Raw genomic sequence first — 16,197 nt, forward strand, 5'->3', positions numbered from 1 at the left:
AAAGATATATGTTGATTTTTTAAATTTATTTTTATGATACATTTTAAATGACTTAGTCAATCTTGACTGAATTAATAAAGTCTTGAGTAATTAAATATCCTCAAGTTATTTGAATGTTAAAAAATGAGGGCATTGATTCAGTTAATTTTGCTAGCTTCTGTTAAGTGCTTATCTTGAATTAAGGAATTCAAATGCATTTCTTAGACTTTAAATAGATGATAATTTGGCTTTTTTCTATTAAAGATAATTTTTTATTCAGTCAAGCCATAGACATCATAATCAAATAGAGGTGGTACAATGTAATTAGCTGAAAATAGTGAACTTAATTTATCTTCAATTATGTATAATAAGAAAAAAAACCATGAAACCATATTAAGGATGCTGTTTCTTAAAGAAATATGAAAATGTATTATAATTATTTCATATTCCTGTTTGAAATCAAAACTGTAAATCTTTAGAAAATTTCTCAGATGTGTACAGAATTTCTGTTACATATTTTTTCTATTCATTGCATTTTTTATTTGAAATATTGTTTTAATATCAACTCTCTTAATTTGGGGCTTCAAAATCTTCAGATTTCCACTTTCTGCAGAACCTGAATTTGTGCCCAAAGCACAGTTTTCAGTTCAACAATCTCTGTACTCCAAAATAGCCTTTATTCTTTGGCTAGCTATCATTATTCATTGTTGTCCTCCTCCTGGTAACTCCTAAATCAAAGCACTCATTCCACTGGTATAGTAATGACAGCTAGCCAATTTACATAGACACAGCAGATTGAAAATACAGTTTGGATACCTTTAATTAATAAAATTTCACCCTTTCCGAGGTGTTTACATTTTATTAAGAGCTTGGCTGTAATTCAAAAAGGGTCTCTAATGTTTTAGCTTCAGAAAAATTCACAAATTCTGGAATTTCAGGACAAGGGCTGAGCACCCTTCCATTCTACCTCTGAGTGACCTTCTGCCTCAGGCAGGCCCTGACCCAGGAAGCTGTTTCCTGACCAAAACCCCCACTATCAGGAGATCAAGATCTACTATAATTCAGTGTCAGTTTTTGGTTCTCCTTTACTATTGTCTGATTTAAGTTCACACCCTAAACATTTTGGGGCTTCCCTGGTGGCTGAGACAGTAGAGAATCTGCCTGCAGTGCAGGAGACCCAGGTTCAATCTCTGGATTGGGAAAATCCCCTGGAGAAGAGAATGGCTATCCACTCCAGTATTCTTGCCTGGAGAATTCCATGGACAGAGGAGTCTGGCAGGCTATAATCCATGGGGTCACAAAGAGTTGGACACGACAGAGTGACTAACACTTTCTAAAATTTTGAAATTAACCAAGGGGGAAGAAACTTATTGAATGAAAACATTCTTTAAGAGAAACCTTCAAATTTACTTTTAATGACTATGTGTATGTAAGAGTCTATTTTTCACCTTCTCTACCATTCCAAGGGTTCTTCCTTAGCCCCTAACCCCCACATTCTCCATCCCTAGCATATATTCCAAAATCAGTTGGAAATACAGGGGGAGTGAAAAAAAATTAGAGAAATACAATATACTCTAACTGAATATTGCTAATTGAGTGAAAGTGAGGCTGCTCAATGTTGCCAGTGGCTACTGTGGAGATGAACATTAATCTTGTTTTAGTAAACTTCATTTATGTAATTAATCATGTTGTCATTGAGAGGTTAGTGATGGAGTTTGCTTTGGATAACTGCCGGATATTTCAGAGCCTTACACTAGCCTAAACTTTCAGATGTGCCTCATCTAAGTAAGTTTATATAGAAATCGAAGTTAGTGTGCTGAACTTATTGTCTCTAGTCATTTTTGTTGCTATTGCTATCTTGCTTTAAACCCATCTTAAGAGTTTCCATGTGAAAAGAACTGCAAAGCTTTGCCAAATACAAGTCTGTGTGCCTGATGCACAGTGAAATGAAATAAACCAAAAGTTGAAGTTAGGAGCCAAGGCTTATTTATTGTAAGGCCAAGCAAGGGGATTGGGTAGCTAAGCTCAAAAGACACAAAATCCCTGATGATTTTCAGGGAAGCATTTTTAACATACAAAATTTGGGCTGAGGGCTGCAGAATCTGTGACATTCTTCTGATTGGTTAGTGGTGAGGGTAACAGGGCCATGTTCCAGGAAACGTGAGCTGAGTCTGAAGTTAGCATCCCCACTTGGGTAGGGACTTCTGTTGTTGTTTAGTCATTCAGTCATGTCTGATTCTCTGCAACCCCATGGACTGCAGCACACCAGGCTTCCCAGTCCTTCATTATCTCCTGGAATTTGCTCAAACTCCTGTCCATAGTGTCAGTGTTGCCATCCAACTATCTCTGTCATCCCCTTCTCCTCCTGCTTTCAGTCTTTTCCAGATCAGAGTCTTTTCTAATGACTCAAGTCTTCATGTCAGGTGACCAAAGTATTGAACTTCAGCTTCAGCATCAGTCCTTTTTTTTTAGGATTGATCTTCTTTAGGATTGACTGGTTTGACTCTTTTCTGTCCAAAGGACTTTCAAGGGTTTTCTCGGAGACTACAGTTCAAAAGCATCAATTCTGCTCAGCCTTCTTCCAACTCTCATATAAATACTTGACAATTGAAAAAAACCATAGCTTTGACTATATGGACTTTCGTCGGCAAAGCAGTGTCTCCACTTTTTAATATGCTGTCTAGGTTTGTCATAGCTTTTCTTCCAAGGAGTAAGCGTCTTTTAATTCCATGGCTACAGTTATCATCCACAGTGATTTTGGAGCCTAAGAAAATAAAGTCTGTCACTATTTCCATTGTTTCCCCCCAAATTTGCTGTGAATGATGGGACCGGATGCCAAGATCTTTGTTTTTTGAATGTTGAGTTTTAAACCAGCTTTCTTACTCTCCTCTTTCCCCTTCATCAGGAGGCTTTCTGGTCCTCTTTACTTACTGCCATTAGGGTGGTATCATCTGTATATCTGAAGTTATTGATATTTCTCCTGGAAATCTTGATTCCAGCTTGTGCTTCTTCCAGCCCAGTGTTTCTCATGATGTACTCAGCATATAAATTTAATAAGCAGGTTGACAGTATACAGCCTTGATGTACTCCTTTCCCAATTTTGAACCAGTCCATTGCTCCATGTCAAGTTGTAACTGTTGCTTCTTCACCTGCACACAGATTTCTCAGGAGGCAGGTCAGGTGGTCTCGTATTCCAGTCTCTTGAAGAATTTTCCAAAGTTTGTTGTGATCCACACAGTCAAAGACTTTAGCATAGTCAATGAAGCAGAAGTAGATGCTTTTCTGGAATTCTCTTGCTTTTTCTATGATCCAAAGGATGTTGGCAATTTGATCTCTGGTTCCTCTGCCTTTTCTAAATCCACCTTGAACATCTGGAAGTCCTCAGTTCACACACTATTTAAGTATAGCTTGAAGAATTTTGACCATTACCTTGCTACCGTGTGAAATGAGTACAATTGTGCAATAGCTGGGGCGTTCTTAGGCATTGCTAGTCTTTGGGATTGAAATGAAAATTGACCTTTTCCAGTTCTATGGCCACTGCTGAGTTTTCCAATTTTGCTAGCACATGTAGAGCGGCACTTTAACAGCATCATCTTTTAGGATTTGAAATAGTTCAGCTGGAATTCCATCACCTCCACTAGCTTTGATTTTACTGATGCTTCCTAAGTACCACTTGAATTTGCAGTCCAGGGAAGTGATCATACCATCATGGTTATCTGGGTTATTAATCTTTTCTTGTGTATTTCTGTGTATCTTGCCACCTCTTCTTGTCACTTCCACTATATAATCATAAGGGATTTGATTTAGATCATATTGAATGGCCTAGTGTTTTTCCTTACTTTCTTCAGGTTAAGTCTGAATTTTGCAATGAGGAGTTCATGATCTGAGCCACAGTCAGCCCTCAGTCTTATTTTTGCTGTCTGTATAGAGCTTCTCTATCTTTGGCTGCAAATAATATAATCAATCTGATTTTGATATTGACCATCTGGTGATGTCCATATATAGAGTTGTCTCTTGTGTAGTTTGAAGAGGTGGGGGCCTTACTTCCTCAGTAAAACTCATTGTTATGTATATTCCTTGAGGAGGAACCAGGATCCTGTTTTCTTCTTTGCACTATTTCTTGATTGCTTCTCTTTGTTTTTGCCTTCCCTTACTTCTTACTTAGAAACTGGTTGAATTGGTCCTTTGGTGAAACTCGGGGATGGTCAAAAGGAGTATTTTTATCTTTTGAACTTCTTACTTATTAATATTAGTGATAAATTGTTCATGCACTCTTCATCTTCTGCTTGGTAGTATACCTTCCTACTTTGAATTGTGTAATATATATCTTTGTTGTTGTTGTTGTTTAGTTGATAATCCATGTCTGATTCTTTTGCAGTCTCATGGACTGTAGCCCACCAGGCTCCTCTGTCCATGGAATTTTTCAGGCAAGAATACTGGAGTGAGTAGTCATTTCCTTCTCCTGTGGATCTTCCCAACCCAGGGACTGAACCTGCATCTCCTACATTGACAGATGGGTTTTGTACCACTGTTCCACCAGGAAAGGCCACAACATGCATTACCTGTGTCATTTACTTTATAGCTCTTTGTACTGAGATTTTCATATTTCCGTATCTAGTCCCATTCCCTGCTAGCGGCTTAACTTCATGGACACAGGCCATGGCTTCTACGTGCTACACTGTCATGACAAAGTAGGTGTTCACTAAATTCTTGATAGAGAATTGGTAATTCTGCCCTGTAAATGTAGATTGAAGGGTCTTTACCTTCATTCTCTATGCCTCATTTTCTGTTTAATTGGCTATTAGCTGGAACTGATTGATAGACATGAAGACTTTTTTTTATAGAATTGGCAGCTATGTAAATATAGCACTTAACCTTAAGCACTCAGCCATTAACCTTAATCACTGTCCATTAACCTGAAAGCACCCCAGGTTTCTCCCTTTACAATCCCCCAAAGCAGACCCCTTGAATGCATTTTTTTAGCATGGAAAAGAATCTTAGTAGAATGCTTTTATTGTTCTGTGAGTGGCTATAAAAACATATTTGAAAGAGAACATTTGACTCCATTTCTTTGCATAGGTAGTAATTTATTTTCCAGGTGTTCAAAGAAAGATTCAAAATTGGAAAATTATTTTGAGGAGCTTGTTAGTATATATTTGAGAAAAAGACAAACAATGATTTTTTAAAATGAACCACTTATAAGGTTTATAATCACTGCAGTGTCATATCACTTTCTAAAAAACTATAAATTTATGAAAAAAAACTTTTCCTATAGTTCTTGCTAAAATCTCATTTAGTATTAACTCCAGACATGGAAAAATAACCAGCTATTTCAAGAATGACTGCCTGAAATATTTTCTATCCAATTTCAGATAATAACCAAGAGAAGGCTAAATGGAATTTTTTTCTTTAAAAACAATGCTTTAAATTTGTTCTTGAAAGTTTTCTTGTTTATAGATATAACCAACTCTATTGAAATAATAGCACCCATTTTCACAATCCTTTGTAGTCTGCAAAATTTATGTTTTCTCTTTTGAGTGTCTCAGGAGAAGTATGTATAATAGCAATAATTGTTATGGAAAGAAAATGTTGTGTTAATGAATGTATTCCAATTCATTGTGTTTGTTTTATATTGTGGTTTTATTTTTGCCAATATATACATTCACAACCCTTATAAATGTAGTAAAATAATGTTACAAATTTGCAAAAAGTTTTGTATAATTTTATATGCAGTTTTGTTTTACAGCTTCCGTCTTAAAAGGAAAACAATAAGTCAGAGAAGTTCTCATTGTATTCTGAACATAATACATCTTAGGATGGTGGCTGGGGCTGAAGGAGGCACAAAGAGCACCTTGCTATATTCAGGAAAGCAACTTGATACTAATGGACTGATTATTTTTAGATTTGCAAAAGTGCTCAGTTTTGCTGCAAGTGCCAGAGGGAACTGATACTAGGATGTGTGAGCAACTGAGGGCAGAGTAGGGTTTCCTTTACAACTGCATTTCAAGGTACATTTTATGAATGTGAAATCTCATTGGAAAAACAAGCCAGTGTAACACTATGACTTCAACTCTAGAAGGATGTTACCTCAACATGAACTGGTTAGCAGTTCACTTGGAATTTACAGTTACCTGAGAAAGAAGGTGATAATGAGAGGGAGACTTTGGCGGGAGAGTCGGAAGGAGCTCCACAATGGCAAACCAAATCCAATATTGACCATGTGTTTTGAGAATTAATCAATAGCTTTCACAGAAATTACTCTCCATATGTTTACTTCACTCTGAGCATTTTTATCATTTGTTCATTTATGACCCAGAGGATGCTCTTACAGGTATAAGATCCTAAGGCTGTATGTGGCAATGAGCTGTTTTGTTTTATCTTTAACAGCTTTCATATTCCCATGTCACTATATATAGCTTAGATATATCTGTATACATTAACATTCTCTTGACACAAAGTGATGAAAAATATATGCAGATATAGCTCTGACTTTGAGCAAATAACTGGAAGTAAATTTCTGTCCATCTTTGTAGACCTTTCCAATGTACATATTTATTCTTTTAGTAACATTACTTGAGGAACCTTGTTACTTCAAGTGAGTTTTTTGTCATTTCTGTTATTGAATCAGTATTGTAAACATATTTGGGATGTATTTTTTAGTTATTTTATTTTTACAAATATGTTGCAGTTACTGTTCTATAATGCTTTTTACTTGCAGAAGGACAACTAAGAATAATACAAGTTTCTTTCAAATGAATTGATTATTAAATGCTGTAATAGAGGCTGGATACTGGAAAACTGACTAAAATGTTCCTAGTTTTTCTTTCTATAGAACTTGGTTAGGAATAAGTAGTAATGGTAGTCATGTCCCTGCTAAGTCCCTTCAGTCGTGTGCGACTCTGTGCAACCCCAGAGATGGCAGCCCACCAGGCTCCCCTGTCCCTGGGATTCTCCAGGCAAGAACACTGGAGTGGGTTGCCATTTCCTTCTCCAATGCATGAGAGTGAAAAGTGAAAGGGAAGTCGCTCAGTCGTGTCCGACTCTTAGCGACCCCATGGACTGCAGCCCACCAGGCTCCTCCATCCGTGGGAGTTTCCAGGCAAGAGTACTGGAGTGGGGTGCTATTGTCATGTCCCTAGGTTATAAGAAATAGTTAAGTTTATGATAACACTATTAAGTGCAAATTAAACTGTCTGGACATCAAGCAAGTTAATGTCTTATACTGGATTCTCAGGGGCAGTTTAAAGTCTGGATTATAAAAAATGTAAATTCTTTTCTTTGCTTTTTTTCTGCTTTTAATGTATCACTTTTTGGGGGTATTTGTTAGTTTACACGAGAAACACATGATTGTAATAATTAACAGATGAATATTTAAATAGAAAATCAGTTTACCCAGTATTAATAAAAGAATTTTTATATTTGTTATGTTTACCTTTTAACTTGGGCACCGCAATGCCTTGCATATATTAAACATTCATATTATTTGTTGAATAAATTAATTATTCTGATTAAGCACTGTCTGACTAATAAAGCTTAACTTCAAAGTTTATCACTCTACTGATTATTAGCTCTAAATGTTAGCTCTACATTTGGGTAGCTGCAACATATTTAAAACATTATTTTTGTAGCACCATTTTCTTATTTTTGAAAAGATTCTTAAATTTTCTGTGAGGTTGACTTTTCATGCTCTTCTAAAATGAATTTTAATGTAGATTTGTATTAAAACTGGAGATATTCTTATCAGGAGAGCAAAGCAGCCAATAAGATTAATGCTGAAATATTTTAGAGAAAACTACAAGGGTGGGCTATTCTATAAGGAGGAATAGGGAGGAGAGCTGTTTTGCTTTGACCCTTGTGTTTCATGTGAGAACAAGAATGAGTGCCCAGGTAATCAGGAGTTGTGTAAGTAAATCTATATTTCTGTGCATATCACCCATCAGCTAACAAAATATTTGCTCAACTCTAATTACTTATCAAATACTGAGGAAAAGAAAATAAATAGGGATCTTTCCTTCCTACTTCCCAACTAAACCACCAGGTTTCATGTCATGTGAATTCTCTTCCTTAAAAACTGTACTTGAAATTCATCTTGATTTTATTTTATCTGTAAAAGAGTTATGTCAGAGTGTCCTGCCCAGCCCAATGAAGTCTGTTTCAACATCTATGTGACTGCATTTTCTCACTTCATATTTTTTCAGACATTAAGTAGGAAGGATTTTAAGAAAATGGCATCTGTTTCATATGGGTTTTTCAACCTTAAGACAAGAAGTCAGCACACCAACCATCACTCTAAAACCAATGACAAGAAACAGTACAACTCATCACATGCACAGACACCCTTGCACCAAATGAACAAACACACACATAAGCAGATGTAAAAAACAAACCAACTGCAAAAACATTTTCTGCCTCTCTAACAACTCATCGTTGCAAAATAAATCTCAAATTGAATGTGTATTGTCAAAATACACTTTAACCAGGGGGTGTGAACGGGGCTATACCCCCCTGCCGGCCCCCCTCAACACTCCTGGGATGCAGCACTCCTGGGAGTAGGTGTGAGAACTCTGGCGCCTTGAGCCCATCTGAGGCCTTCTGAAAGAAAAATGATGTCACAGATGTTTCACTGGTTTTCCCTCATCCTCTCTCTTTCATTCTCTTGTACTGTTAAAGATTTTGTCTCTCTTTCCAGTCCCTTTTAATTTTTTTAAACTTCTCACATTTCTCCAGTGCTCTCTGATTCCTTTAAACAGAGGGACAGCTCTTCTGACCCAGTATAAACATTCATTCCCACTTGTCTTTTATACTTTTTTCTCAATTTTTTGCCGTGGATGGGGCTTTTCCCCCCAGGGTAAACGTGCAGGTGTAGACATCATCACCTGGACTTGTCCTACCTAGGGATTTACTGAAAAACATTGGCTATTAATTAGCATTTTATGATGTGCTTTGCACCCTTCAGAGGAAACTATGTAAGTGCCAAATAGTAATAATTCAGCTCTCTTCTCTCCTTTGGGTTCTGTATGCACCAGTTCTCACCCTCCTGAGGAGGAAAAAGGTCGTATTCCTTATTATACCTACCTAAAAGATAAAACTATCAAATGTAAAAGCTGCTACAAAAAGGAATAGTTGTACTCATTTCAAAATGATTTTTAATACTTCTCTGGAAAAAAAGAGCAGTCAGCATAACTGTTAGAGGAGGAAAGTACACCACCCACCCACCCCACCAGGCCCAGAATTCTATGCAGTCTGAGAAGGAAGCAGAATTTCTCACCTGTGCTTCCTGTAGTCCTTTCACAATCTGGGAAATCATTTCTATCCTTTATTGTGCTCATCTTTGCATAAAATGTTTCCTTGGTGTCTCTAATTTTCTTGAAGAGATCTCTATTATTTCCCATTCTGTTGTTTTCCTCTATTTCTTTGCACTGATCACTGAGGAAGGCTTTCTTGTCTCTCCTTGCTATTCTTTGGAACTTTCCATTCAAAGAGGTAAATCTTTCCCTTTCTCCTTTGCCTTTCGCTTCTCTTCTTTTCTCAGCTATTTGTAAGGTCTCGTCAGACAACCATTTTGCCTTTTTGCATTTCTTTTTCTTGGGGATGGTCTTGATCACTGCCTCCTGTACAATGTCACAAACCTCCATCCATAGTTCTTCAGGCACTCTGTCTATCAGATCTAATCCCTTGAATCTATTTGTCACTTCCACTGTATAATGGTAAGGGATTTGATTTAGGTCATACCTGAATGGTCCAGTGGTTTCCCTACTTTCTTCAATTTAAGTCTGAATTTGGCAATAAGGATTTCATGATCTGAGCCACAGTCATCTCCCAGTCTTGTTTTACTGACTGTATAGAGCTTCTCCATCTTTGGCGGCATGGAATATAATCAATCTGATTTCGGTATTGACCATCTGGTGATGTCCATATGTAGAGTCTTCTCTTGTGTTGTTGGAAGAGGGTGTTTGCTATGACCAGTGCATTCTCTCGGCAGAACTCTGCTAACCTTTGATCTGTTTTGTTTTGTACTCTAAAGCCAAATTTGCCTGTTATTCCAGGTAGCTCTTGACTTCCTACTTTTGCATTCCAGTCCTCTATAATGAAGAGGACATCTTTTTTGGGTGTTAGTTCTAAAAGGTCTTGTAGGTCCTCATAGAACCATTCAACTTCAGCTTCAGCATTACTGGTATGGGCATAGACTTGGATTATGGTGATATTGAATGGTTTACCTTGGAAATGAACAGAGACCGTCCTGTCATTTTTGAGACTGCATCCAAGTACTGCATTTTGAATTCTTTTGTTGACAAAGATGGCTAATCCATTTCTTATAAGGGATTCTTGCCCACAGTACTAGATATAATGGTCATCTGAATTAAATTCATGCATTCCAGTCCATTTTAGTTCAGATTCCTAAAATGCCATCTCCTGTTTGACTACTTCCAATTTGCCTTGATTCATGGACCTAACATTCCAGGTTCCTATGCAATATTGCTCTTTACAGCATCAGACCTTGCTTCCCTCACCTGTCACATCCACAACTGGGTGTTTTTTTTTGTTTTTTTTTTTTGCTTTGGCTCCGTCTCTTCATTCTTTCTGGAGTTAAATCTCCACTCTTCTCCAGAAGCATATTGGGTGCCTACTGACCTGGACAGTTCATCTTTCAGTGTCATATCTTTTTCCCTTTTCATACTGTTCATGAGGTTCTCAAGGCAAGAATACTGAAGTGGTTTACCATTCCCTTCTTCAGTGGACCACGTTTTGTCAGAAACCTAAGATCAACATTCAGAAAACAAAATCATGGCATCTAGTCCCATCTCTTTATGGCAAATAGATGGAGAGACAATGGAAACAGTGAGAGACTTTATTTATTTATTTGGCTCCAAAATCACTGAAGATTGTGACTGCACCCATGAAATTAAAAGATGATTGATCCTTGGAAGAAAAGCTATGACCAACATAGACAGCATATTAAAAAGCAGAGATATCGCTTTAACTAACAAAGGTTCATCTAGTCAAAGCTATGGTTTTTCCAGTAGTCATGTATGGATGTGAGAGTTGGACTATAAAGAAAGCTGCACACCGAAGAACTGATGCTTTTGAACTGTGGTATTGGAGAATACTCTTGAGAGTCCCTTGGGCTGCAAGGAGATCTAACCAGTCAATCCCAAAATCAGTCATGAATATTCACTGGAAGGACTGATGCTGAAGCTGAAACTCCAAGACTTTGGTCACCTGATTCAAAGAACCGACTCGTTAGAAAAGACCCTGATGCCTGGGAAGATTGAAGGTGGGAGGAGAAAGGGATGACAGAGGATGAGATGATTGGATGGCATCACTGATGTGATAGACATGAATGTGTATAGGCTCCAGGAGTTGGTGATCGACAGGGAAGTCTGGTGTGCTGCAGTCCATGGGGTCACAGAGAATAGGACACAACTGAGTGACTGAAACAGCTTTAGGTTCACTTGTCTCAATAATTGCCTTCATCATACAGAAAGGCCCTTGATGCAGTTTCTGCATGGTGCTATTTTTGACATATGCACAATTTGTATCTTTCATCTATTTTTTTCATTTAAAATATGGGAAGGCTGTTTCTGTTAGCAAGGAAAGTTCAGGTTTAGCTCATTTGTTTTTTTCTAATTATATCATTTTTAATATTAGAGTCAGAGAAATCTGAAAGAAACTTTTTTCCAAGGCCAAGAGGTAAAAAAAGAGAGTTAAGAGTTTTCCACTTGTTAACAGATGAGACTGAGTGCCATTTTTGCAATGATGTAACATACACAGCTTTGTCAGGTATTGAACTGTACCTGCCTCTTGAGAAATCTGTATGCAGGTCAGGAAGCAACAGTTAAAACTGGACATGGAACAACAGACTGGTTCCAAATAGGAAAAGGAGTACATCGAGGCTGTATATTGTCACCCTGCTTATTTAACTTCCATGCAGAGTACATCATGAGAAATGCTGAGCTGAAGAAGCACAAGCTGGAATCAAGATTGCCGGGAGAAATATCAATAAGCTCAGATATGCAGATGATACCACCATTATGGCAGAAAGTGAACAGGAGCTAAAAAGCCTCTTGATGAAAGTGAAAAGTGGAGAGTGAAATTTGGCTTAAAGCTCAACATTCAGAAAACGAAGATCATGGCATCTGGTCCCATCACTTCATGGGAAATAGATAGGGAAACAGTGGAAACAGTGTCAGACTTTAATTTTTTGGGCTCCAAAATCACTGCAGATGGTGATTTCAGCCATGAAATTAAAAGATGCATACTGCTTGGAAGAAAAGTTATGACCAACCTAGATAGCATATTCAAAAGCAGAGACATTACTTTGCCAACAAAGGTCCCTCTAGTCAAGGATATGGTTTTTCCAGTAGTCATGCATGGATGTGAGAGTTGGACTGTGAAGAAAGCTGAGCACCAAAGAATTGATGCTTTTGAACTGTGGTGTTGGAGAAGACTCTTGAGAGTCCCTTGGACTGCAAGGAGATCCAACCAGTCCATTCTAAAGGAGATCAGTCCTGGGTGTTCTTTGGAAGGAATGATGCTAAAGTTGAAACTCCAGTACTTTGGCCACCTCATGCAAAGAGTTGACTCAGTGGAAAAGACTCTGATGCTGGGAAGGATTGGGGGCAGGAGGAGAAGAGGACGACAGAGGATGAGATGGCTGGAGGGTATCACCGACTCGATGGCCGTGAGTTTGAGTGAACTCCGGGAATTGGTGATGGACAGGGAGGCCTGACGTGCTGCAGTTCTTGGGGTTGCAAAGAGTTGGACACGACTGAGTGACTGGACTGAACTTAACTGTACCAGGTCCTCAATAAGATCAGGAACTGTGAGTCTCAGGCATCTGGATTCTTCCTTCAATATAGGTATGGAAAACAGAAGTATGATTCATTCCTGCCTTAGTATAGTGTTTTTAATTATATTTTTCTTTCTTTGATGTAAAAATTTCTTCTTAGAACCAGTGTTTTAAGATAATTTTCATAGTATTAGGGCTCACATTTATTAATTTAAATGCTTTCCTTAGTGTCTTCACTGACTGAATGATTGGATATTTTTACCCATCCATTTTCATGGTAATTACAACATATATTACATTTGACAAATATATAATACTAAGATTTATTCATGGATGGCATTTTAATGTTTTCCATTTCTTTTGTTCCTATAATCTTATTCCTTTGTAAGTTAAAATTATGGAAAATAAAGTGCTTACACATAGAAATACTGAAACTTTCAAAGGCAGTAAGAGGGAGGAAACAAATGTAATAAAAAGGTATTGGGTGCTCTGTTTAACTCTGTATATAGTTTGTTAATGTAATCGTTGTGTGTGTCTGCATAGTTTCTTTTTTGTTGTTGTTGTTTTTGTTTTAAACCCAAGCAGTATCTTCATGAAGAAAACATACATGATGATTCAAAGAGACTAAGTACATTATTTAGGTTCATGTCTAGAGTTAGTGATAGAGCTGAGATTCAAACCCAGACCTGTCTAACTCCAAAGGCCAGTTTTGTAGCACTGATATACCGTATACAATATCCTTCTTACTGCCACTCTCACCGTCATTGGATATGTTACCAAGGATATGTGCGTCACTCTGAACTTACAGCAACTTTAAAAGCTGTTGCTAATTATATTATCTGCCATTTAGGGTTGGAGTACTACTTTACTTTGTGAATATCCATGTTTTACTGTGCTTGAGATTTTCCTTTTCCAGTCTTAAAACCTACTGATATGACTTTATCTGTAGCCTTGGTTTAGTGTGCTGATATTCCCCTGAAATAATATGGTGAAGTACATTGTGGTAAAAGTTTAAGAGCAGAATACTGGTTTACCCCTTACTATATTATGTGATCTGTTTTGGCACATGGATTTGTTTTTGAAAGACTTTTGTTTAGCTCTAAAGAATTTAAAGTTGTTTTGTTTGACAAACATTGAATGTCTTATCTGGTAAAAATGGAGGGATAGGGGTAGTTTTATCTGAAAAAGATGAGAATTTGATGGGATAAAAGACAAGCAAAATATAGGTTAAAAGAACAAACACCAGTGGTTAATGACCAGTAAAAATGCAATAAGTTTGAACCTATTTCTCAAATAATTAAGATGTTTCCTAAGATTTCCTCGCCTTTAGTGTCTAGAGGTTTACTTTAACTCCTCCTTATCCCAGATTCAAATCGCATCTAAGTTCAAAGTCTTCCTCAAATTTCTGCCTGTTCCTGAAACATGTTTGTATAGGGTAATAGGACAGTAAAACGTGTTTTTCTTTGTAACTGACTTTTTGACTCTCAGCTACTGTTTCTTCAATTTTGAAATATGTTCCATTTCTCTTGATTTTACTTCCATGGATATATAAGCACACGTATATATTCACATATGCCTTTTTTTTCTAGTACAGCCATAAATATTAATATTTTTTTATAGATTGGGCATTCAATTTGAAGTGAAGTAATCCCTAGAGCTATCTACTACTGTTCATTGAGTTAGTCTTTTAAAACTCTATTAAATTTAGTTAGCGATCAGTGTCAAGTCAGTGCAATTAATAATGATCCTGGGCATTAACCTAAGCTACTGAGGGAACAAAAATTTGTGAGTCAGATGATTTGAAGGACCAGTATTCCTAATGTGTTGTTCACAATTAGAAGCAGCATATTTTTATTGGAACCAGAGATCTAAAAAAAGGATTTCCCAAGTCGGCTGTAGGTATAAAAGCATGTTTCCCTAGAAACCAGGGTGGAAAAAAAAATGCTCAGAAATATGGATGGTTCAGACTCTCTTTTTGGCTGCGGGAATTGGGGATTTTGTTGCACTCTAGCAATTCCAGGTCTAGGTTTCATAACACTTTCATTCTCTCTCTCTCTCATGAGGATATAAAGCCTTTGGGGTAGGTTGCTAACACAATCTATTTTTATCCCTCAAAAGACTGGAATTATTGTCCTACAAATCTAAGCTTTGCTTTTTTAACATTACCATAGATGTCAAGGTCTTTTGATTCTTTCTGCATCTATTTATTCCTTTGTGCCATGGAAAAATGAGATATAGAGCAACTATTCCAACATTTTATTAAAAATCTCATACAGAAAAAGACACCTAAAGATCCTCCTTTGGGGACTTCCTTGCACTCCTTTAAAACTTTATATATCTCTTTAATAAAGGAGATATAAATATGTTGAGTCAGAAAAATGTTATTAGTTTAAAATGATATTGTGTCAAGAAGTCACTCTGATCGCTAAAAAGAAATACTTCTGGGAAAAAAACACACACCCATACAGTTTAATATCATTTTGCTTGCAAGGCCATTCACAAGTGTTAACATTTTATGGCTCAGGACAGAAAAGAAACATCACAAAAAATAGGGAAAATGGTTTCATCCCAGTGTCTGTTGAGCTTAAGGAAGCTTTTTGTGGGTGTGTGTGTATTGGTGGTTTTGAACTTCAGAGTTTTTGCTGGAAGACATGACTAACATATCATAATTCCCCATTTTAGTGTCTCTACTTGTTGAAAGGACTGGTAAACAAGAGATTTCTCTCTCTCTTGTTTTTTTCCTTCCTCTGTCTGCTTTAAGTGTTCCTATCTTTACTGTTTCCTAGCCAGTAGAGAATCATAATCTATTTTTCCCACTGACCCAAATAATTTTATATATGAAATCCAATTATTTAAAAAAAAAGATATCAAGTACAGTCTTGAAGGAGAAATAATTCAAATCTCACTCAGGCAGCCAAATGGGTGAATGGGGGCAAGATTGGGACAGGCCTACTTTTATCCCTATAGCATTCTTTGTAGAGTTTCTTCTAAGGAATATTGCTAAGAAGCATCAAAAAATTAAAAGATAATTGGAGGAGGAGTTCCAGGATTTGTGTATAAACTTGGCTCTGTACTATACATAAGTAACTGTTAACTCTTAGCTGTATGTAAGCCTCAGGTTTTTAGCAATAACTGACAGTCTCATTTCTAAATTCATTATACCTTTTCCTTAAGTTAACTCACTGTCTCAGGGCAAAGTGAGGACCACCCACCAAGGCCTAGTATGTATTCTTCCATGTTCTCACCTTCTGTAGTGTTTTTTTTTTTTTATAATTTTTTATTATTGTTTTATTTTCTAGCAATATTTCATAATTCTTACTATCTTCTATTGACTACAAGATCATCTATTTCTCCTCAAATACTTTATCACATAGCCTAGTTATAATATAGAATAAAATTTAGTTTTGATTAGGAACACAAGTTTAGCA

Source organism: Oryx dammah, unplaced genomic scaffold (assembly GCF_014754425.2).
Source record: "Oryx dammah isolate SB20612 unplaced genomic scaffold, SCBI_Odam_1.1 HiC_scaffold_18, whole genome shotgun sequence".
NCBI classification, from domain to species: Eukaryota; Metazoa; Chordata; class Mammalia; order Artiodactyla; family Bovidae; genus Oryx; species Oryx dammah.